At 37.2% G+C, this 22,988-nt stretch overlaps 2 long non-coding RNA genes across 2 annotated transcripts; both read left to right on the top strand.

Moving 5' to 3' along the window:
• The first annotated feature begins 13,569 nt into the window (after nt 1-13,569).
• On the top strand, nt 13,570-21,516 carry LOC149225504 (uncharacterized). The gene is made up of 2 exons (XR_016246967.1): nt 13,570-13,709; nt 21,055-21,516. It is a non-coding gene; the product is annotated as an uncharacterized LOC149225504 (long non-coding RNA).
• Nucleotides 19,272-19,566, top strand: LOC149225505 (uncharacterized). Its single transcript, XR_016246966.1, has 2 exons — nt 19,272-19,356; nt 19,479-19,566. It is a non-coding gene; the product is annotated as an uncharacterized LOC149225505 (long non-coding RNA).
• Nucleotides 21,517-22,988: the final 1,472 nt, after the last annotated feature.

Genomic DNA, 22,988 nt, shown 5'->3' with positions numbered 1-22,988 from the left:
GCACTATTGGTGGTTAGTTTCAATGAAGTTGTGAATAAGACTCGGTTGTTTTGAGAAGTGTTGAGGCTGAGGTTGGTGCTCCTTGAAAAATTGGAAAAAGAAGCTTCTGTAAAGATTTGTTTGGATATTATGATGAACTAAGCAACATTAGAATGGTTGAGGACCCTGAATTTCATGCTAGAATATTGATAGTAAGAACTAATTTATTAGAAGATTGATACTGATTGAGGTCGTGGAGTTGCAATATGTTCTCATGTATGAACAAGTAGTTGATGTGTTGATCTCTCCCTAAGAAGTTTGAATATTTGATAAGCATGATGAGTACCTTAGGCTGCATGCCTATATGATGATACTTGGGAGGATGTCTTGGCCTAGTTGGTATTGAGATCTCAATTATGGTTTGGCCTTGATGATGTCTGAATTCCTATGTGGGAGGATATATTGGTCTTGATGATGTGGAGCTTCATTTTAGTGATGAGATATTGACCTTGATGATACCTAGATCCCTGTGAGGGTTGGTGTCTTGGCATGAAATATGGTATCTATATCCACTTGTATTGATATTAGGGTTGTAGCCCGATGATACCTATGTTGGCATTATGATACAGGTATGACACAAGTATTGTCCTTGATGGAAACTCTCTCAGATGAAAGATCACAGTATAGTAGGTAAACAACAAGAATGAAGAAAGAAAGGTATACGCAGGTTCACTATATACCAAGTTGCGTATACACGCAGGTTCACTATATACAAAGTCGCATATACGAAAAGGTATACGCAGGTTCACTAGATACCAAGTTGCGTATACACGCAATTTCACTATATACAAAGGTGCGTATAATGTACACATGCACGTTCACAGAAGGAAAGGCGCGTACATGTGGGAAAACTAAGTTTTGGTCTGTGGTATTTGGACCATGGTATTTTGGTATTGGTCCATTGTATTTGGTCCAAGGAATTGACCCTAGGTATTGGGTCCAAGGTTTCGGTCCTACGTGGTTTTGGACCATGGTATTGAGAGAGGCCTAAACCTATATAAGGAGAAGAAGATCATTAGGCCAAAGGGCAAGTGTGCAAGTGATGAATATCTGATGAAGTGTGAGATCTAGTATGCAGGTTATGGGTATGTGATGCTTTGTTAAGGATGCACCTATGTGGCGAATGAAGGTTGATGGACCGGGAGCATGAAGACTAAAATTCACTATCATTATATGGTATGATCATGAATAGTTCAGATTTGAATACTGACACATGTCTTATCCTTTATATCTGATGATCTGGGTATATCTGAAGTAGAAAATAGCAGCGAAGGTATAAGTAATTATTTTCAGATCTGTACGTTGATTCCCTTTGGTGAAAGGGTGTATACACGCTGGTTCGACACAGCCAAGTAGTGTATACATTATGAGATTTGATATTTGAGGTTGTTGTTGGTTCTAGTGGTTGTTGCAAGGTTCTGGGTTCTGCTCTGTGTTCTGGTGACTGTGTTTTAACGACAGGGTTTCCGTGATTCAGTAGTTGGGTGATTCAGAGATTGATGATGCAGATATAGTTGATGGTCTTATTGCAGTGGTGATTGACTTTGTATTGATGGATCCAGTCTGAAAATTTATGAAACGTGGTCCCTGTAAGAAAAGAGAAGTTCGTAGCCCTTTGTAGGTCGGTGCCTATGTACTAGTAAATACATCGGCTAGTACAAGAGCTAAGGGGTTGTAGCTCCCTTCTAGTAGAAGCTGGAGAACAAGAGAAGGTTGTAGCCTTCTACAGGTGGGTGCCTGCGTACTGGTAGTACAAGATTGTAAATAGGTTTTTCTTATCTTAAAGAAAACAACAGCAGGTGGTTTTTGTCCCGCATTGGGTTTCCACCTTATATCATGGTGTTCATGTGTGTGTCTTATATGTGATGATCTATTCTGTTTTTACTGCACCTGGTTACTGTTTATATAGTTAATGAAGTTCTGATGCGTTGATTAAAGATCAACATATGATGAATTAACTGAATCATAAGTTTGTTGAATATACGCTAGTTCCATTAAACACAGTTGCGTGTACACGCAGGTTCCCTTAACTTAAGTAGCGTATATGAATCTAATTATGGAAATTAAAAAGCTATTGATTTGTTAATACCGATTCACCCCCCCCCCCCCTCAGTATTATTTCCAACAACCTATAGTGTCAAGATGCCTTGATGGCACCTTAGTTGATTCGAATGGAAAGTGGCATCCACCCATGGTAATTATCCACCCATGGAATTTACCCATGGTATTGTAAGTGGCATCCCATGATCTGGAAAAATGAAATGCCAAAAAAATATGAGAACATGCATTAAACAAATTCACCAAGAAACCTTTTATTAAAATAAAGAATAATTATACAAGTTACATTATGGTGGACAATCTGTCCTTTTACAAAACATGACTTGTTACTTATAGCCTTTTTTAGTTACAATACCACAAGTAAATTCCATGGGTAGGTAAATACCATGGGTGGATGCAACTTACAATACAATGGGTAAATTCCATGGGTGGATGCCACTTTCCATTCAGGTCATTAGTCCCTATTAAGTTAGTGTCTTGGTAGGTAGCCTTGATGACCCTTGATTGATACCTTAACAATTTTTGGCCTTGATGGTATCTAGCATTAGATATGTTGTTGTACTCTTCTTGGAACACTTCAAATTGACTTCATCCTCGTACTTGTTTGTACAATTATGAAGACCTCCATTGTTAAGAGGGAGTGTTGAAAATCTAACTAGTATCAGTCTTCATAATTGTTGTCTAACTCATGACATGATGTAATTTTAATGTATTTGTAAAAAGAAGAAAAGAAAAATTATTATAAAGATCAAAGAAAATTATTTTTTTAAGCATGGGTTTCATGCTCTATTTATTATATTTCTAGGTCTAAGCACCCACTGTGTGCTTCTAGGGTTGATTCATGAGTCATTGTCATTATGTTCTAGACCCTTCTTAGACTTCTTATATCAAAGAAAGAAAATATATTTTATGTAATTTGGTCATATATGACTCCTCCACCAAGTCGGCCTCATGAAGGGAACTCAACCTCACATAAGACTATATATAAATGGTGAATTTGACCTATTGTGGCATCCAATCATCAAGAATTCGATCTGCAATTTCCAAGTGAAGGAAAGAAGTGCGAAGAGCCTAGAAGGAGAGGTCTACATCATCACAGGAGAAAGAGAATCATACCAAAGGAAAAAGAGACACTCGTTTAGTTAAAGGAGTTGAAACTTCTGTGTTTTCTGCCACATGTGTAAGTGGACTTAGGTGAGTTGGCCGACTTGAACCTGAGTTGTTGGCATTTGAAGAAATTGACTAAATTTTGACTAATCTTCTTGGGAGTCTGACTTGGTGGATTAGAGGAGGTATTTGTCTTGGTTGCCTCATTTATTTTGTTTCTTGAAGAAGAGAATATAATTTTTGGGTTTTCCCCTATAAGAGGGGTTTTTCCCTGGCTGAGAGCCTACATCATGTCTCCTTGTTGTTTTGATATTCATGCATTTACATTTTGGTAGTTGCTTGATGATAAGAAGACAAAATAAGGCATAAAAGAAAATAATAAGAATACTAAGAAATCACAAGTAATTATCAAGACAAGAAAATCTTTTTGCGTTTATGATTTTCTAACATATATGCCATCAATCTGCATAATTCATTCAATGCTATAACTTACCATCCTAGCTCTTTCATTGCCATAAATAATCCCATAACCACATCAAGCCACATCCCAACTGACACTCATTGAGGATGAGATTTATCCTCATCCACTATTCGCATTCCTCTTCTTGAGGACTTTATAGAGTGAATGTGGTGAATATCCTCGTTGGAAAGGTTTTGACCTTGAAAGGATGAAGGGTCTTAATGAATTTGAGTATTGTGGACACATCGTATGTATCACACTTTTAAAAGTGATATAGTGATAGGATACACTCTTTTTCAATGAGTTGGATTGTTTATATATATATATATATATATATATTTTTTTTTTTCTTTTTTTTTTTTCTTTTTTTTTTCTTTTTTTTTTTCTTTATGGGTGACATAAAGTTTTACTTTGATTGATTTGTTTTTTTTTTTATTTTGTTGTTGATTTATTAAAAAAAATTAGTAGTAGTATATGGGCAAGATAAGGTTTTGTTTTGATTTATTTATTTATTTTTAAATTTTGATGATTTAAGGCATTTTAAAATGGTTTAAAATTTTTAAAGTTCCAAAATTTTCATCAGTCAAGTGGAACAATCAAAAATTTTATTGGAATTGGGGACAAAAATTAACCAAAAAAGAGATTTTGACCACTTATTAACTTACTTTATATGTGTGTATTCCATGGTAAGGGCTCAAGTTATGTGCATTGCACCACTGCCTTGGCTCTAGGCTTACTTATGGTTTTGTCTTATTAGGGGATATTACTAGTTATACACACAGACCTCATATCCTATCATGCGCTCCACCATAGAACCTAATGGAGACCAAACCCTATTGGGACCACTTCAACAACAACAAATGTTGTCGACAAATATTTATGAAAAAAAACTATGGTGAAACGGGTATTAAGAACTAAAATTGAGGTTAAAAGTGATTTATTCCTTCATTAAAACCATTTTTTTGGTTGCATTCAAATAAAATGGGAATATGGTGAAACTTAATCGAGTGAAGACTCTCTCAACCGCTGGGGGGCAGCTCAATTGGTGATGGTCATGAAAATGAAGTGTTATGTGCAAGGAGGTTTGAGGTTCAAATCCCCCCAATTCACATATGCCTGTGGAAGGCACATACGTAAGCATCTAAAGGTTGTAGTGGTAGCAATTGGAATCTACCTCATATCACGTGAGTAAAAAACCAACCCAATTTCCAATTCCTTTGTATACAAAAAAAAATCAAGACTTGGAATTGCCATCTATTGTTAACTAGTGTCTCTCATGCCTCTTTTGTACTTCTCTTACTACAATCCCTCTCTAGCCTAGAGGTATTTCTAGTTTGATGCAAGAAATTCAACAATGCTTTGTTGTAAAACATATTTTCAAATCCTTCTTTTAGTCACCTCACTTACATGCCTTTTTTTTTGGTTGAGGCACCCTTTACATTATTTTATTTCCCTTTGACTTGCTTGAATACTTAGTCAACCAACAACATAGGTCTAGGTATTCCTCGTGTCTAACATTCAACTTGTTGGATAACAATCTCCTCAAACTATTGTATTTTTTCCGATCAAGCAATGCTTCCACATTTCGATACATACCCAACTATGGCAAGTTTTGCAATTATCAAGGGTAATTTATGCCTCTTACACACACACACACATCTTAGTCACAAACCTTTTCTTCCAAATTTAGGGAATCCTTGTGAATGTGCATGCCATATTTTTTTCAAAACAAGCCTATAGGCTCCATTCTAGTAATTTATAGAGATAAGAAGTATTATTCCAAAAATGAGTATGTAGATATATTGTTCTTTGATTTATTTTTTTTCCAAATCATAGCTAGAGGCTTTGTTTTACTAAAGTTATATAGAGAGAAGAAGTATTATTCCAAAAACCAAATATTTGATTATATTTTCATTCAAACTATCTTTCCAATGACCAATATTTCCCATGTCCAACTTCATGTAGAACTTATATCCTCCATTATTTACAAACTTACGAGCCTTTTTCTTTTTTTGTTGGTGCCAATGGAAGTTGGAGGCCAATTTCTACAACAAATAAAAAAATAAATAAGGTGAGTGTCATGCGGAAAGAGTCAATTTTGCGGACAAAACCGACCTCCCTAGAAACTAAGGCTTTTCTAGTGACAAACAAAACAATCAAGCACTATCTTTCCCTAAATATGCATTTAAAATAAAAGCAACCAGGTGTTTAAGGCTTACCTTTAGTCCAACGCTGTTTGTAGCGGCCAAGCCTCTTCGATCCAGATGAGCTCTTCTCCTTGAAGCCTGCATACACAAACAAGCAAACGATTACATAGCACCTGAATAACTCATATAATAAAACATATTCATCATAAAGACCAAGGAGTTTATGAAACAAATTATATATAACAACTTGTTGAGAAAAATGAACTTAATTGTATTAATTGGAAACAAAAGAAACCTTACAACCAATGCCTTGGTGTTGTGCAGGTCCCTCCCAGGGTCCAGCAAGAGTTCTCCTCTACTTTGATCAGCTCACCCACTTCCAAATGAAGCTAAGAAAGGAATGTGATCTCTCCTCTCAAGCTCTATAAGGGAGTCCTAATTTCAGCAGCATCTACCCTTAGGAATGTTCAGCTTTCAACCCCCTTCTACCTCTGGCCCAATGCCTGTATTTATAATGCTTTGGAGGAAGTTAAACAGGTCCACCATCAATGGGATAAGCCCCTCTTTCAAAGGGATAGCTCCCCTCTTCATGGGATAAGTTCCTCTTTCATTGGGATGCATGAACCATTTGGAGGCGCTCAATCCACGTCAAACCATCTTCTAGAATGCTCTAGAATCGACCGCAAGTAAGTTTTTTGAAGTAAAACTTGTGCCTTTTGACTTTTACAGGGGTACGCACCCACCCCTTTACAGACAGAGCGTACAAGTACGCAGGTATTATGTACTTGAGGTGCATGCCCGCAGGTAAGAGTAAGAGAAAGTGCGGAACCAGAGTTATATTGATTTTTAAAGGCTTTCTCTCTTTTTTGGAGTTTGACATGAGGAGCAGAGGTATAAGACTTGCCAAGGAGGACAGTATGGTTATTGATGGAGCCATACTGACTGCAAATAGTCATGGTGACAAATTTTAGTGTAACAGATTGCCCCCTAAAGTGCGAGGTCTGTAGTAGATTAGGGTTTTATATCATCTAGGAAGGGTGAAGTACTTTATCATTTCGAGGATTATCTTGTGGAGAGCCCAGTCGGAACCTGCAAATATTCAACACAAAATACATATATGAGATCATATCATCGCTGAGGTAGGAATTCCCATACTCAGATCAAAAACTTTAACTAACAAACTAACTACTGCTCTGATATAGGAATGATTTCACAATACATCATAATCATAGACACATGTAAACACAGTATGGACGCAGCCATCTGTTTATAATTAGTCTACTGTATAATGAATACAAAACTCCTCGCAGCCTGGATGGCGGAAACTAGATCCAGGGTCTTCATTTCTGCTTCCCGAAATAGTACGATTCTATCCATGCGAATAAATGAGTTGATGTCGAACATGGTAGAAACCACTTGATTACCAGTCAATGATGTAAACTGTTAACAAGTGTGAGAGAGACCACCAGTGATGTCAATGGTTCTCAAAGTACCCAGTACAATCCATGAGAAGTGAGTAGATGTGTTGATGTCGAACATGTCATGGAATCCTTCGATCGAAAGTCAATGATGTAAACTGTCGTCAAAGGCGAGAAACCTGCCATTGAGGCATGCAGACTTCAAGGTACTGATGATTCCTAGATCATCTTTCTAGATAATGTGCTGATGTCGATAGAAAGCGATCCGTCATAGGCAAGCCCACAACACGAAATCATAGATCAAGTTGAAGAAATTTAGTTGCAAGGACTGACTCAGGGATGGTCAAGATGGATGACAGATATTTTGCAGATGAATGGTTTATTTGCAGTGACCTCTTGAACACATAATGACACAACAGATGGCTTGGTGACAATTGACCCAAAGTTAATACCCAGAAACCGGCTGAAGACTTTCAATGTGGTTTGATCAACTGTTAGGCAAAGGATTTCCCAACCCAGGTGAATAAAAGTGTCGTGTTCAAGAGTGGTTACAAAGTATGACAAATAGGCTCATTTTCCTCTCTTTTCCCCCACCATTTCTGGCAAGTACCTCTTTATTTTTTACAAGCTTGAGGAGGATAACATTTTCTTGATTATAAGCTCATCCTTCGGATGAGTCCAACTTAGTTTAGATTTGAACCCTAAGAAGGAGTGGTTCGTTCCTGTTTGTAATTGAACAGGTCCTTTACTGTGAAATTTTAACGAGTCCAGTATAGGAGAAACTCGGTGTTTTTCAATTTTAGAGAGTTTGAAAAACTTAAGAAGACTCCAGGGTTGACCTTTTTCGTAAATTTGTTTCTCCCAAGCCCGAAAAAGTATAAAATAATACTTGAGAGAACCACTTGATCTTTACGACCAAGGAGTACTTTCATGATTAGTGTCTCTGATCTGAAAAGTAGAAAGCAATCAAGGACACGTCGTTTTATTTCCAATATCGAATTTGAAACGACAAAAATCCGGCAATCTTTTCATGTTTTTATGGTCGGAAAAGAGTTGTAAGTGGACCGTCTTTTTAGTTCCGTTTTAACGAGTTTAAAAAGAAAAACTCGGCAATCTTTTCATATTTTGAGAGTCTGAAAAGGGCTTAAAAGAGAACTCCAAGGATTCATTTTTTCGTAAGTTTTAACGAGTTCGAAAAAATGACAAAAATGTACTCATGGTTTTCATTTTTTCGTAAGTTTTAATGAGTTCGAAAAAATGATAAAAATGTGCTCATAGTTTTCATTTTTTCGTAAGTTTTAATGAGTTCGAAAAAATGATAAAAATGTACTCATATGGCCGACTTTCAATTTAATTTACGAGCAGGAAAAGACGGAAAGAACTCGGCATTTTCATTTGTTTTACAAGAATGAAAGATAGCAAAATAATCTCGGGATTTTCATGAGTTTAACGAGTCTTGAAAATAACTGAAATTGACTCGAAATAGGTTTCATTTTTACAAAAGCTTGAAATAGAGAAAAACTATGCTTCAAAGTAGTTTCATTTTTACACAAGCTTGAAACAGAGAGAAAACTGTGCTTGATGCCCCCTAAGCGTAACTGCTAGAGCGCATGCCCCCCAGCTTCATTTCATTCAACTAAGTACAAGCTAGCAGGAATGAAGGTTCATGTACGAGATCATTTGAAAGACTCGACCTAAAACTGTAATAAAATTATGCAAAACACTGAAATAACTAACCTAAATATACAAGTTAACATTTATGAGATCTAGTCAAACTCTCGACTCAATTAGAGGAGGATTTGTTTCATTTTTTAACGAGCTTGACACAGGAAAAGAACTATGCTCGGATTCGGTTTCATGTTTATGCAAGCTTGAAACAAAAAACTATGCTTGTTATAAGTTCACATGCCCCCAGCATAATGACGCAAAACGAGGTACATGCCCCCCTAGCTTCATTGCATTCAACCAGGTGGATGGAATGAAGGTTTACTTTCAATATTTAACTTGAAAAGGGAGTTGTTTCATTTTTAAGGAGGTTGACACAAGAAAAGAACTATCCTCAAAACCCTTGTTTCATTTTTTAAACGAGCTTGACACAAGATAAGGAACTATGCTCATAACTACTCTCTACAATCTACCTATATAACCTATCCTTGTTTCATCTTTTAACGAGGTTGACACAAGACAAGGAACTATCCTCGAACCTGATTCATTTTTTAGCGAGGTTGACTCAGTAACAGGAACTTTCCTCGAACCTGATTCATTTTTTAACGAGGTTGACTCAGTAATAGGAACTTTCCTCGAAACATCCAATTTCATTTTTTAACGAGGTTGAGAGAGGAACAAACTATCCTCGCTTCTACTCTCTACAATCTACCTAACAAAAACTCTACTCTAAAAACCTTGATTCATTTTTTAACGAGCTTGACACAAGACAAGGAACTATGCTCATGACGCCTTGTTTCTTTTTTTAACGAGCTTGACACAAGACAAGGAACTATGCTCTAAAATCCTTGTTTCATTTTTTAATGAGCTTGACACAAGACAAGGAACTATGCTCTAAAAACCTTGATTCATTTTTTAACGAGGTTGACTCAGTAACAGGAACTTTCCTCTTAACGATTCATTTTTTAACGAGGTTGATACAGGAAAAAACTATCCTCGCGGACACCTGTTTCATTTTTTAACGAGGTTGGCACAGGAAAAGGAACTATCCTCGCGGACACCTGTTTCATTTTTTAACGAGGTTGGCACAGGAAAAGGAACTATCCTCACAACAGCCTATTTCATTTTTTAACGAGGTTGATACAGGAAAAAACTATCCTCGCTTCACTGATCATGGCTTCCAACTGGAAGAAAGACATGTCAATGGACACACCTTGATCATGGCTTCCAAGAGATCTTTATCAGAAGGAAGAATAGTTCTCTGGAAGGAACACATGTCAAGGGACTCAAAAGGGATAAGAACATCACGTTCAAGTAATCCCATAGAGTTTTCCATGTCAATTACCGGATCTAAATCAAAGGAAGATGAGCAAACAGTGAGAGGCTCACTTACATCGGTAACTGAAAACATGGGACCAGTTGCCACATAATTAACCCGTGGCGGGGTAGATACCACTTTAGAATCAGGAACATTTAGGGGTGTCGTATTATTGGTAGTCGAAACAAGACTAGGGAACGAAATCTGGTCTACAGTCACAATATTTCCATTGTGAGGAAAAGACATCACGCGAAAGAGTGTCGATATGACAGCTTTCATTGCATAAACATAGTCTCGCCCAAGGAGTAAATTGAAATCCAAGGGACCTCGAACTACCATAAGATCAATATAGACAGTTTTACCTTCCAAGGTAATGGAAAAATTAGGAAGGATCCCTTAAGGTTCACTAATGGTTCTGTTAAAAGCTTTCAGATTCTACGTAATAGGCGCAAGCTGAGGGGAACCCAAAGCTTTCCAAATAGTTGAGGATAAAATACTAACAGAAGCACCTTCATCTACCTAAGTACGATGTATGTCCCTACCACCAGCCTTGACAATGATTTGGAAAGGGATGGAGGAAGGAAGACGAGGTTCTGTCAGTCTATTCCAATCAAAGGAAAAGACCTCAGTACTTGGAGGGGGTTCTGTAGAAATAGGTGAAATGCCCCCCGGCATAGAAGAATCGGATGTAACAAGAAGAACCTGAGTGGTATGAAGTTCACTCTCTAAAGGGAAAGTGGGATCGATCGAATGTGAAATTGAATCGACCACTTGATCAACTAATGGATCATCAACCTGAGTGACATGAGTTTCACTCTCCAATGGAAGAGTGTGATCGATTGTACTTGAAATTAGATCAATCACTCCGTCAGTTGACGGTAGGTTGGGAGAAAGTTTACGGTAACCAGTTGGAAATTCTTGCTGTGGAACAGTAAGGTTTTCCAACAATTTTGAGGCTTCATCCATGTGAGGGCAAATGTGAGTTTGATGACTCCCTTTGCATAACTTACAAGGAAACCTAACTTTACCTTTTTTCCCAGGAACCTGACTATCACTGGTTGATGGATCAATGGAAAGTTGATGAGATTTTTCTGACCATACTTCCAGGACCTTTGGAATACCAGGACAATTGACAAGGAAGTGATCACCCTTACAAAACCTGCAAGGGTATTTGGGTTTACGATGCATGTTGGAGGTTTCCTCAACACAACTAACGCTTACAGGGATGGTTGGTTGGTTGACTTCTTTCTTATCTTGATTCTTCTTCTTCTTCTTCTTCTTCCCTTTCTTCTTCTTCTTAGCCACCTGGTTACTAGCATTAAGGCTTTTACCAAGCGAAGAGGAAGAAATGGAGGAAGAAAAATTAGGCGAAGAAGGTAAAGGGTCAACAGAAGGTTGGTGATGTTGAGATGGTGAACTCTGTTGAGGTGAAGCATTCGGTTGAGGTGGAACAATTGGAGTATTTGGGGCCAACGAAGTTGAAAATAACCATATCGGTAAACCTATTGTAAATCCAGGTAATGACAAAGTAGCCATATAAGGCGGACCAACATTTCCAAAGAAAGGAAAATTACTAGGATCCTCATTAAGAGGGGTTCCTTGGTCAGTAAATTCCGGAACAGTTGCCATTATATTCAACTTCAGTGAATTTTATTAACAATTTAAAACTAAAATTAACAATTCACAATTCACACCTAACAATTAAAATTCACAATTCACACCTATGGTCTTTAAAAGTAAAAACAAACAAATTAACACGCGCTATCAAATCTAGGAGTCACACCACACACAAACAGTAACTTTCCGTACTGAAAACACTAGTTGGTGATGAAATCCAACGTCGCAGAGTTCAATACAGAAATGGTGGTTGGAACAGTTACCCCGGCAACCTTCTTAATGAATAGACTGGCACAAGTTCCTCCACTAAACCGTCTCGAGTGAAGAGAACCCCCCAAAAAATCCAAGTGAGTCTAGCCGACGTCTGCTCCAGGTACAGTGGGATCTTCCCACCACTGTCACCTTAGGAAGAATCCTAAAGAATATGGTCACTAAGGTTACCAATCGAAACAAATATACCTGGGGGAACAGTCTACGATCCGATACACACGCAAGGGCAGAGTAGCAAGCTCAATCCCCTTGAAGGCTCCTTGACATAATCCAAGGTTTACCAACAAGTGACCCCAGGCTCCTCGACAATGGTTAATCCGAGGTTTACCGTTTTTAATACGTGAATATCTGGCGTCGTTCCCAATGAGGAAGGATTGATTCCCACACTGGTTCGGACACGATCTCGTGCTTCTCCTTTAAGAGGAGCTTTCCCAGAGTATAAATGCAACAATTGGATTTCTTCCTACCACAAGATACAGCTACTTGTTTGTTTTACTATCTTGGAGAGTTAATTACTCCCTACTCCAAGACACTAGCCTAAGCTATGTTGGTGTATCAGAGCCCTAGAAAATAAAAATATTACTAGATGAATTTTAATTAAGCGCTGTGTTATTTAAGCTGTTATTACTCAAAGGGGTAAATGGATACGAAACCAATGGTGTTATGACCCAACTCAAAACTGAATGCAATCGAATATGATAATGTAATCCTTTCAATTCGATGAATCCTAACTAAAGTAAGGAGAGAGTTTCCATTCACTTCCAACAACGCAAAAAATTGATCACTAAGAGAAAATATAACAAATTCTCTAATGCACTAATTTCATCAAGAAAAACTAATGCAAATCAATTCCAAAATAGTTTTTTTATTTTTATTTTTGTGTAAATTCAAATCAAAGAAAACTGATCTAAATCTACGATTGATTTTTCAGAATGTAAACTATGCAATTGTAATTACGCCGTAAGGTGTTCCCCTCTGAGATCAATTCTCTCAAGTGCCTCTCTGTCATCATTTTACGCCGTTAGATCCTTTGTTAGACGATAAGATTATCCTCGGCCGTTGATTTGAATTGGTTGATGACCGGTTGGGACTCGCTGGGCCCGTTGCGTTCCCTTCATGTAACTGCATCACAAAGAGACCTTTCCGGGCAAGAAGTCCGTCAAGCAGCTGTTCCGAGTGGCGTCCAAGTCGGGCAGTAGCATCCACTCAGAAAAGGGCACTCTGGCTTCTCGTATGCAGACACTGAGGGACCTCATTCCACGAAGCCGCCGGCTGAACACGCTCGTTTTCTTGGAAGAGGCCGCGGACTACATCGTGGCGCTCATGATGCAGGTGCACGGCATGCAGGCGCTCACAGGCTGTTACACAAATTAGCTGGTCGAATGCGGGCCCGGACAAGAAAGGATGAAAAATAGTTTCCACGGAGAACCTGGTAGTATATGCTATAATGGGTATGTGTTGCAGAAACAACAGAAAATATTACACTGTGTGGAGGGTGGAGCGCATCTAAAGAGAGATCGTAAATGATCATGAATACGCAGAGCAGGGAATTCGGATGAAGAAATTAGGTTTTCTTTCGTTCGCAAAGCGAGCAGCCCTCTTTATCTCATGTATGTCTTTGATCGTTTTCTTCCAATATTAATTGCATTAGAAGTTTATGTAGTTTCAGTCTTCCATTTGACAGAGAAATTGTCGTTGTAATTTTGCATTCCATCTAGCAGAGAAACTGTCAATATAATTTGGCATTTTTCTTTGGGATTGTGTATACAGGCGTGTTTGATAGAATATGATATTTGGGATTCTGTATACAGGCATGTCTGATAGAATATGAAGTTATACTTTTGGGCTTCTGTTTGGAAATTTTGCCATTATTATTTTCTTGACCTGGAATTACAGAATACAGAGGTACTTTTAGCACTCGCGGACCTCGCATTCACCCACTATTTATCTCACGTTTTTCTAAGTTAATAATTTCACACGTCCGAACAAATGGCCAGGAGAAGGTTAAAACACAACAAAAGGTTTAGGAATCTAATTCCAATCACTTGGTAAGTGTAAAAAGATTTATCATATATTTAATTAAGCCGTAAGGCGTTCCTCTCTGAAATCAATTCTCTCAACTGCCTCTCTATCCTCCTTTTACGCTGTTAGATCCTTTGTTAGACGATTAGATTATCCTCGGCTGTTGATTTGAATTGGTTGATGACCGGTTGGGACTCGTTGGGCCCGTTGCTTTCCCTTCATGTAACTGCATCACAAAGAGACACTCAGTAATCATAACAGCACAATTTCGAACTCTAGATTAGCGCAAGCCCTTTCTAGTGGTCGGCCGCAGCGGCACAACCAGACCAGATCGCAGAGAAGAAAGATCATCTAGGGTACAGAACGAGGGTTTTATTTTTGGACACCATTCTATTTAATTTCTAAACGAGGGTTTTATTCAGCTGGCCGAATTCACAGTGTAATGAGTTACATTGTTCCATAGAGTCCTCAGGTATTGGGATCGAGTATTTGCAGCTGCGCTTGAGTTCGAATCCCCGTGGGCTGTGTTAGATTTTGATAAGAGAGTTTACAATGGCACCCATAGCAGTCGGTGATAAGATTCCAGATGGCGTTCTAGCCTATTTTGACGAAGAGAGCAAGCTCTAGCAAGTTTCTGTCCACTCTTTGGTCGCTGGGAAGAAGATTATTCTCTTCGGCATCCAGGGGGGCTTTCACTCCCACTTGCAGGTTAGGGTTTTTTTAATTCTTCTGTAACTTGAATTTTTGCTTGGTTTGAGCTATGATTGATAGTTCTATGCTCTGGCTTTCGGATTATTAGAATCTTGATTTAATTATTAGGTTGTACGGTTAAATGGCTGATTGAGCCTCTTCTGGCTATTAAATCGATAAGTCTTCTGTAACTTGAATTTCTGCTTGAATTTTTGATTTGATATATGATTGATATTGCTATGCTCTGGCATTTGGATTATTAGAGTCTGGATTTAATTATCAGCCTGTAAGGTTAATGGCTCATTGAGTTTCTTCTTGCTATTAAATCAATAAAATACACACTAAGATGTTGTCGCTGTGGCAGTATGAAGCATGTTCCGGGGTTTCTTGAGAAGGCGGAGGAGTTGAAAGGAAAAGGGATCGACGAAATTATCTGCGTAAGTGGTAAGTTTTATGAAGTTTGATTTAATATCTGACTGGAGTTAGGGTTTTGTAAATGGTGAAGTTTATATTGACTTATTGATAACACAAGATACATGTCTGTGTGAGAGGAATGTCTCTCGAAGGTTGTACAATTAAGACCAGCACTTCCCTTTGTCTATGGTGCGGCCATAGGGGTACTATTCCTTCAAAGTTGTCTAGTGCGGTCACAGGGGTGTCAACGGCTTATTAGTGTCTAGGGGGATGGATGGGATCTTGATAGGTGGCCTGGAATGCGGTCATCTTCATCATTAAAACACGATCCCGTCAACAGTTTGATTGTAAGCTTATTGGTGCTGGGAATCGTACTTTGGTAGTGGTTTGGCCGGGTTTGAATTTCAAAACAGACTTACCTACGGTTTTCACACCTCGTTGACCTATTTGCACATTTCAAGGAAAGATTTTGACGGTTTTGCAATTTTTTTAACTATATTTGACAGGCTTACCATTAAATCACAATCCTATTAACCGTTTGGATGATTTAGTATTATTCGTTGTACTCTGAATCTGTCTGGCCTGATCCAATCATCGTATTTTGGATGGATTCTGTCATGTTGTGCTCAACACTGGTTGCCCTGTTTGCTTTTAACCTGATCTAGTCAATGAATTTTGACTAGATTCTGTAGTATGGTCGTGAATGTTGATTACCCTGTCAGGTTGGATCTCAACATTGAATCTACGTAGTGTAAATAAATTTGCACATAGGTTTTCAATCTTTGTTGGTACCTAAAATATTTCAGTTTAGTATAAATTTATACTAATTATGTATTTGGTTTTTTATGTATTTTATTTTTATTTGAGAAACACAAAATTCAAAATTTATTCCTGCTTTCTGAGCACCGATGTTTTGATGTTCTCATGGGGATGCCTGAACTGTGTCTAAACTGTGGTTCGAGAGCTTCGTACCACTTGCTTATAAATGGTTAATCACTATTCACTCTTAAAAGCACGCTAAGGATCCAACTTGAGGGATCCATGCTTATTAAACACCTATTTTCGTATAGTAACGTCTGAATCGTGGTTCGAGAGCTTTGTACCACCTGCTTGTAAATATTTAATCACTATTCACTCTTAAAATCACGCTAAGGATCCAACCGGGAGGGGATCAGGCATCAGGCCTTCATATGAAGGCACACGTTTATAAAATAGGTACGTTTATAAAATAGGTTTAATCACCGTTTCAAATAGTCAGGCCTTCATATAAAGACACACGTTTATAAAATAGGTTTAATTACCGTTTCATATAGTGTGCCTCTGCATGTTCTAAAGAGAGGGCATAGTCGACGTAGATTGATGATTACACCTATTTGATCATTCATATACCTTTTTATAAACCCTTCTAGGTAATTATCATACCATACTCTTTCTTGTTATATAACTTTGCCAAAGCCACAAATGAACAACTCCCGATTTTTTTTTAGCAACTGAGTTATATTGAGTGATTTTTTTGCATCCCCACTTCGAACCCATGTGGTTAGAGTTATCTTTATTTTACTTATTTTAAGAAATACAAGGAGCACACGAACTGTGATTGTTTCATTCCTAACCTCTTTATGCGCTTTTGAAGTTATCTTCATTTTTGTTCGAAATGCTTCAAGAAACGCATGAACTATGATTGTTGCAGCCCCGCTCCTAACCTCTCATTTTTTTGAAGTCATCTTTATCTTTATTGGAAATGCTTCAAGGAACACACACAGAATCTGCTACATTAAGTAGACATCTTTCAGATTTTTGGTGTCAGGTTTGAGGGGTAGTTTTTTCTATTCAATTTGTCCGGCATTTACACCTGGCCTCATTTCCTTTAAACTCGTGCTGGTTGGGGGAAGGCTACATCAATAAGTTACCTGGACCTGCCCAAGAACGGTACCCTGCTAAGCTTCATATTCTGTTGACCTGAACCAAACCCTGCTGGTCAAAGTTGCCTTTTGCATTTATCTCCATGGTGGAGGACCAAGTGTATTTTATACTAGTTCCTTTGTATAGGCACTCATCTATTCTTGTAAATACAAATTACCCAAGTTGGGTATTCCCCTGCAGTTCAAAGTTGCTTTTCTTGGTGGAGAACCAAGTAAATTTGATACTCTAGTTCCTGTGTATCATTCTCATGTTTTCTTGTAATTAGAAATTACCCCGTTTAACATTAACTCGGATGTCGGGATAAAGACATGTCAACTATGGTTCGAGCTCAAGTAATACGTGTTAATTGCTTGCTTGTAGAATACAGATTAATAATAACAACAATTTTTTTAAATCATCCGACATTGCGTAATGTTTTCTCGTTATCAGTCTTTCAGGTTTCTCCTAGTCATTAAATGTTCATAGATAGATATTGAGCAGAAGAATTAGCTGAATCGACGCAAGCTGTCCCACTGAGCAATCTGTGTTTGCATCAATTCTTTCTATCTATGTTAATTATGCTAAAACATTGGATTTTCATTACTGAATTTTCTACCGTAGCCCCTTTTCTTAGTGTAGCAAATTTCTAACATTTGATAGATCCACGAAACTTTGGCTTTGCTATTCATTGTCTTGTAGCCATTCTACGTAATGTTCTTAAATATTTCTCGGCCCTGAACCATATAATCGAAACTTTTCAACAATAGCTTTTGTTGCCTTTGCTTCTTTTAATTGTTTCCTAAATTATGCTTTTACTGTTCTGGATTATATTGACCCTTAATTTTTCCATTCGAGAAGGATACCAAATTTGGTCGGTCTTGAAGCATTTGCTGTAAATTCTACGTTGAATTTACCCTCAAACTTATCTAGTGCTTTGAAGGCGTTGAATTTTACAATGTGGATATTCTGAAATGAAGTGGCAGTTGAAGTTATGTACTCTGTTTTTAAATTAGAGAAAGTATATATATATAGTCACTTGCGAACAATTTACGGGACAAATTGCCAAATTCATGACTTTCTATTTGATCCCAGAGTCCAGATGACAGAAGTTATCCATTGTAAGATCCTATGAAAAATTCTATCCATGGTAAAAGGTCATCTGCATTTGTCATCATAACTAAAACTACCCCTCATTGATCATTGTTGATTCATGTAGCAGAGTTGGCCTTTTCTAAAGAAATGCTGTAATCTAAAGAAATATTTACTTGGTGGTTATCCTTACAGCCATTATTAGAATATTGGGTTGACCAATAATGACTGTAATGACAATGGGCTTATCCGATTTATTTTACAACAAACTACCCCTCACTGATCATAGCTGATTCATGTAGCAGAGTTAGCCTTTTCTAAAGAAATGTTGTAATCTAAAGAAATATTTACTTGGTGGTTATCCTCACAACCATTATTAGAATATTAGGTTGACCAATAATGACTGTAATGACATTGGGCTTATCCGATTTATCTTACAACTTTGATGCACGAAAATAAGACTATCACTTACTTGAAACAGAACAGTGATTTAAATAGGATCCCAATCTTTCAGCCCAACTTTCTGTTTTAATGGATTGCTCTAAATTCTTGAGATCTGGTCTTGAGTCTTGGAAATAATTTTCAACTTTCTATTCTAATAGGGTACATGATATAGGAGTTTGGCTTGTAAATATATCTCTTTGACGAAAACTTTTAAGATTCCAGTCTGATAGTTTGTATTCCTTTGCAAATGTGCTAAAGCAATTTCCCAACATTTTCCCAGATTCCTACTTCGTTGAAATAAATTTAAGTTCTTTTCCCATAACGTTTCTCTAATTATTTGTTTTGGGAGAGGGAAGGGGGAAGATTAGTTATTTATAATCATATGGGCTACTGGCACTTGTTACCCCGAAAATTCTGCTCATATGATCTATCATAGGCTGCACTTCCAATTTCCCAATAACAGAATGGTGCCCTGAGTATTTATTTGAACATATTTTGTTCCCATATAAAATATTAAGCATTCCTTGAAATTGTGGGTTTCTTGACTTTTGACCAATAACTATTTGTTTTGCTAGGATGCTGATGATTCAGTGCCTTTCTTTTGGGGCATTGCAGCTGATGATTACCTTGTACTATCTGATGAGCCAAATGTCCTGAAAGAAGGATGTGGAAAATCTTTTGCTCCATTTCCCCGAGGTAATATAGGACTGCTAAATTAGAGCTTATCTATTTTTTAGCTATTTGGCACATGAAAGTGTAGTTGAATGTTGGCTATAGAGCCTCTAATGTAATATCGGTTATTGCATTTGCCTTCACAGGTTGTTACTTCTCTACATCAGGTGGATTGCAGAGCTTTGAACATCCAATACAACACATACCAAAAAGACTAGTATTGCTGTCAAAGTATTAGGAGACAATGTCTATGGATCCAATTTGAAGCTTGAAGTAAGGGCATGACCATGCAGGATCACACAACATTCACATTTCATAGCTGAAACAATTTCTGCCTCATGTTATAATTCAATTATTGAGTGGGAAGCCAAGAACTTGTTAAATGAGCAGATTACATAGCTTATTCAGCTAGCACGAGACCAGACTTGACTACATTAGTCAAATATCTTTCCAACTCCACTAACTACACCACAGTTCACATCGATTGACTGATGACTTGATCTCCACAGTTATTTACTTACTGTCCAACAAGGAGACCAACATGTTAATCATCTGGATTCTACAGCTGGGAGTGTGGCTTGATAAATAATGAGAAACATACATATTGCAGCAATACAAAATATGCACACAAAGATACTTCACTAATTCTTTATTCACTGGTACCTCTATTTATACACAAACACAGTAGTGGAGTCCTGCTGAAAGATTCCAGCTTCAACAGCAACTAACCTCCCTATTTTAACTCATTAATCTACAGCTAATCATCCTTAACAGCACTTATACATGAGCTGTTTGTACTCTAAAACAGAATCCCTAAATAGCCTATTACATTTATGTATTGGAGAGTTATTCTCTAACATGATCAGCAACCAGAGCATAACAGAATTTATTTATTGCTCTAGTACAAACGAAGTTGAAATGAACTCTTTGAATTGTTCAAAACAACATTTTTGGAAATAATGTTTCCGGACTTGTTCTGAAATTGTACCCATGTTTTCTGGATAAGCTGCATTCTCTTCACTTTGGACAATGCTTCAGACCATAAACTTGCAGTCCTGTCTCCAAGACTATATGACAGAATGATTTTGAGACTTGCTTCAATGTTTAACGGGTAAATATATAAACATTTCCATTATAATTTTATCAGGATAATTCATTTAAACAGGTTGGCTAATAGTATCAAAGATGAGGTCAGCTAATTGTTAACACTATTCAATACTGGAGTACAATTAAGAAAGCATGGTAACTATATGACAGAATGATTTTGAGACTTGCTTCAATGTTTAACGGGCAAATATATAAACATTTCCATTATAATTTTATCAGGATAATTCATTTAAACAGGTTGGCTAATAGTATCAAAGATGAGGTCAGCTAATTGTTAACACTATTCAATACTGGAGTACAATTAAGAAACCATGGTAAGTTCAAGTAGAACTGCAAGATTATTGTGAAAGCCACCATAACTCCTTCCTTTCAGAATAGAATTTGAATTAGTATTTGTGGGATTGCTTGAAAAATGGTTGGAAAGGCATTGGACTTCACTCTTCTTTTTCTGCCAAAGTCAGGAACTTATGGAAGGTAAATTTCATCTACATTTCCAGACTTGCACATAAACATTTTAGGATGGTTATCAGTGGCATGTCCGTTATACGTAATTCTCAGTTGCAGATGACATTTTTTGTTATTTCACTGATAGTCTTCTCTATGTGGATATTACAGCACAGAACTCCGGCAGCTAATCATAAAGGCAGCTTTACAGCATCAGTGAAGCCTCATGCATGCAAAATGTATGTTTTGACATTTAGCCCCTACATTCATACCTCTCCATTGGACTGGATTTATGATACTTTTGGGATACCATTATGTGATAAGAAGCATTAAGAAAATAAGAAGCATTGGGAAAATCGATTCCCCTCAAGGAAGATCCAGGGCATTCTTAAGGGTGACGTTTAAGAGAAAATCATGAATGAGTGGCACTTAACAAGTTGTTAAGACATCCACATGCATTTTTGTCCTCCAACGTCGAAGGCAATAGGAACTATAGATGATTATTAACATTGAGAAATTGTTCATTTGTCAGCAGCAAACTAGTGATCATATTAAAGTGGTCTAAATATTAAGCAATATTTATTTAAGAAGTCAATTAAGTGAACTCTTTGGAAAGTTAACTACTCTGATGAAGATGTCAAATTATTATTTTTTTGTCTCTTAGCATGTTTTTAAAATGAAATGTGCAACTGTTCTGAATAGAACATGGTTTTTTTTTTTCTTTTAATGACATATCATGTCAAGAGGGGTTGCACTGTGAAATAGCAAACTACCTTTGGCTGTGCTTAGCCTGAGGTGTAGTTATTCCAAGAATGGAACCTTGGTGGACAGATTATTAGTCAACCTCCCCAATAAACAACACCAAAAAATTAATCGTTCAATAAGTGTTCATGATCACCTTGTTATAGTACTGATTGGATGTGAAGTTCAATTGGAAAAATAGAGGGTAGTTGTGCAGATCCATGGATTACAAATTCCTGACATGAGACAACCTCTTTATCTTAAATTCTCTAAACTTGAGGTCTATTTTTTTCAATAACTATAAACCTTAGATTTCATATTCCTTTGTAAAAAATGGGTATATACAAGAGATATACATTCACTAATAGAAGAGGGGAGTGTATAGATTTGACCAATATAATCTGAGAAAATGTGTCTATTTCTTTTTATTCCTTGTGCTGAAGTTATAATGAGCATTTTCACCAACTTGAGATAATACATTCACTAATGGAAGAGGGGAGTGTATAAATTTGAACAATATAATCTGAGAAAATGAGTCTGTTTTTTTTTTATTCCTTGCGCTGAAGTTATAATGAGTATTTTCACCAACTTGAGATACATGTGCAATTTGCCTCCAACTACTCAGACTTGTGATTTGATCTTCATTGTTGTAATCAATCCTTTGCCTAAGCAAAGATTACAAATGCATGCTTGTCTTCTCTAAGGTCAGCCATTGACCTGGCCATGTTTACAACCATAGATATACGCTGAGCCTCTGAAGTAATTGGCTATGCATCTGAAGATAAAATGGGCTTCCTTTTTTACAACTTTGTTTATATCATTTTATTCAATTGAAATCAAAATCTACACAATTGAGCATGACAGATATTCAAGGGAAACTGCTCTGCTAGGGTCTAGTGCTTTGGAGATAGATCTAGATTATAGAAAAAATATTTATTTCTTCTTTGGAATGTGTTTTTATCTAAATTCGTGGGGAGTGAGTGAAAGCAGGTTTGGCAATGTTATTAGGAGGCCCACTAATTTTGAATGAGACATCGTTCTTTAGCTTTTATTCTTGTATGTTTCTTTCCAGATGAACACAGGGGAAAAACAATTACAGTCTCTTTTGAATTAAGATAATTTACCAGGGAAAATCAATCAAGCATTTTGAATAATAAATCAGTGGGTTTCTTCTCAGAGAAAAAGTGAAGGATAGACCAGTGGCTCGAACTTTAATGAGAAGGATGGATCATGTAGGGAATAGTGGAAAGTGCAACCTTTGTTAGTTTCCACCTTGTTGGTGTTGCCAAAATACCATAATAAGTGGTTTTGTTGGCACCTAAAGACATGCATGGAGAAGCTTCTTGTTGTGAAGAGTTATATTA

Source organism: Pinus tabuliformis, chromosome J (genome assembly GCF_031772625.1).
Source record: "Pinus tabuliformis cultivar Carrire ecotype Pingquan chromosome J, CPIR1, whole genome shotgun sequence".
Classification (NCBI taxonomy): domain Eukaryota; kingdom Viridiplantae; phylum Streptophyta; class Pinopsida; order Pinales; family Pinaceae; genus Pinus; species Pinus tabuliformis.
This window is presented reverse-complemented; position numbering and strand designations above follow the sequence as displayed.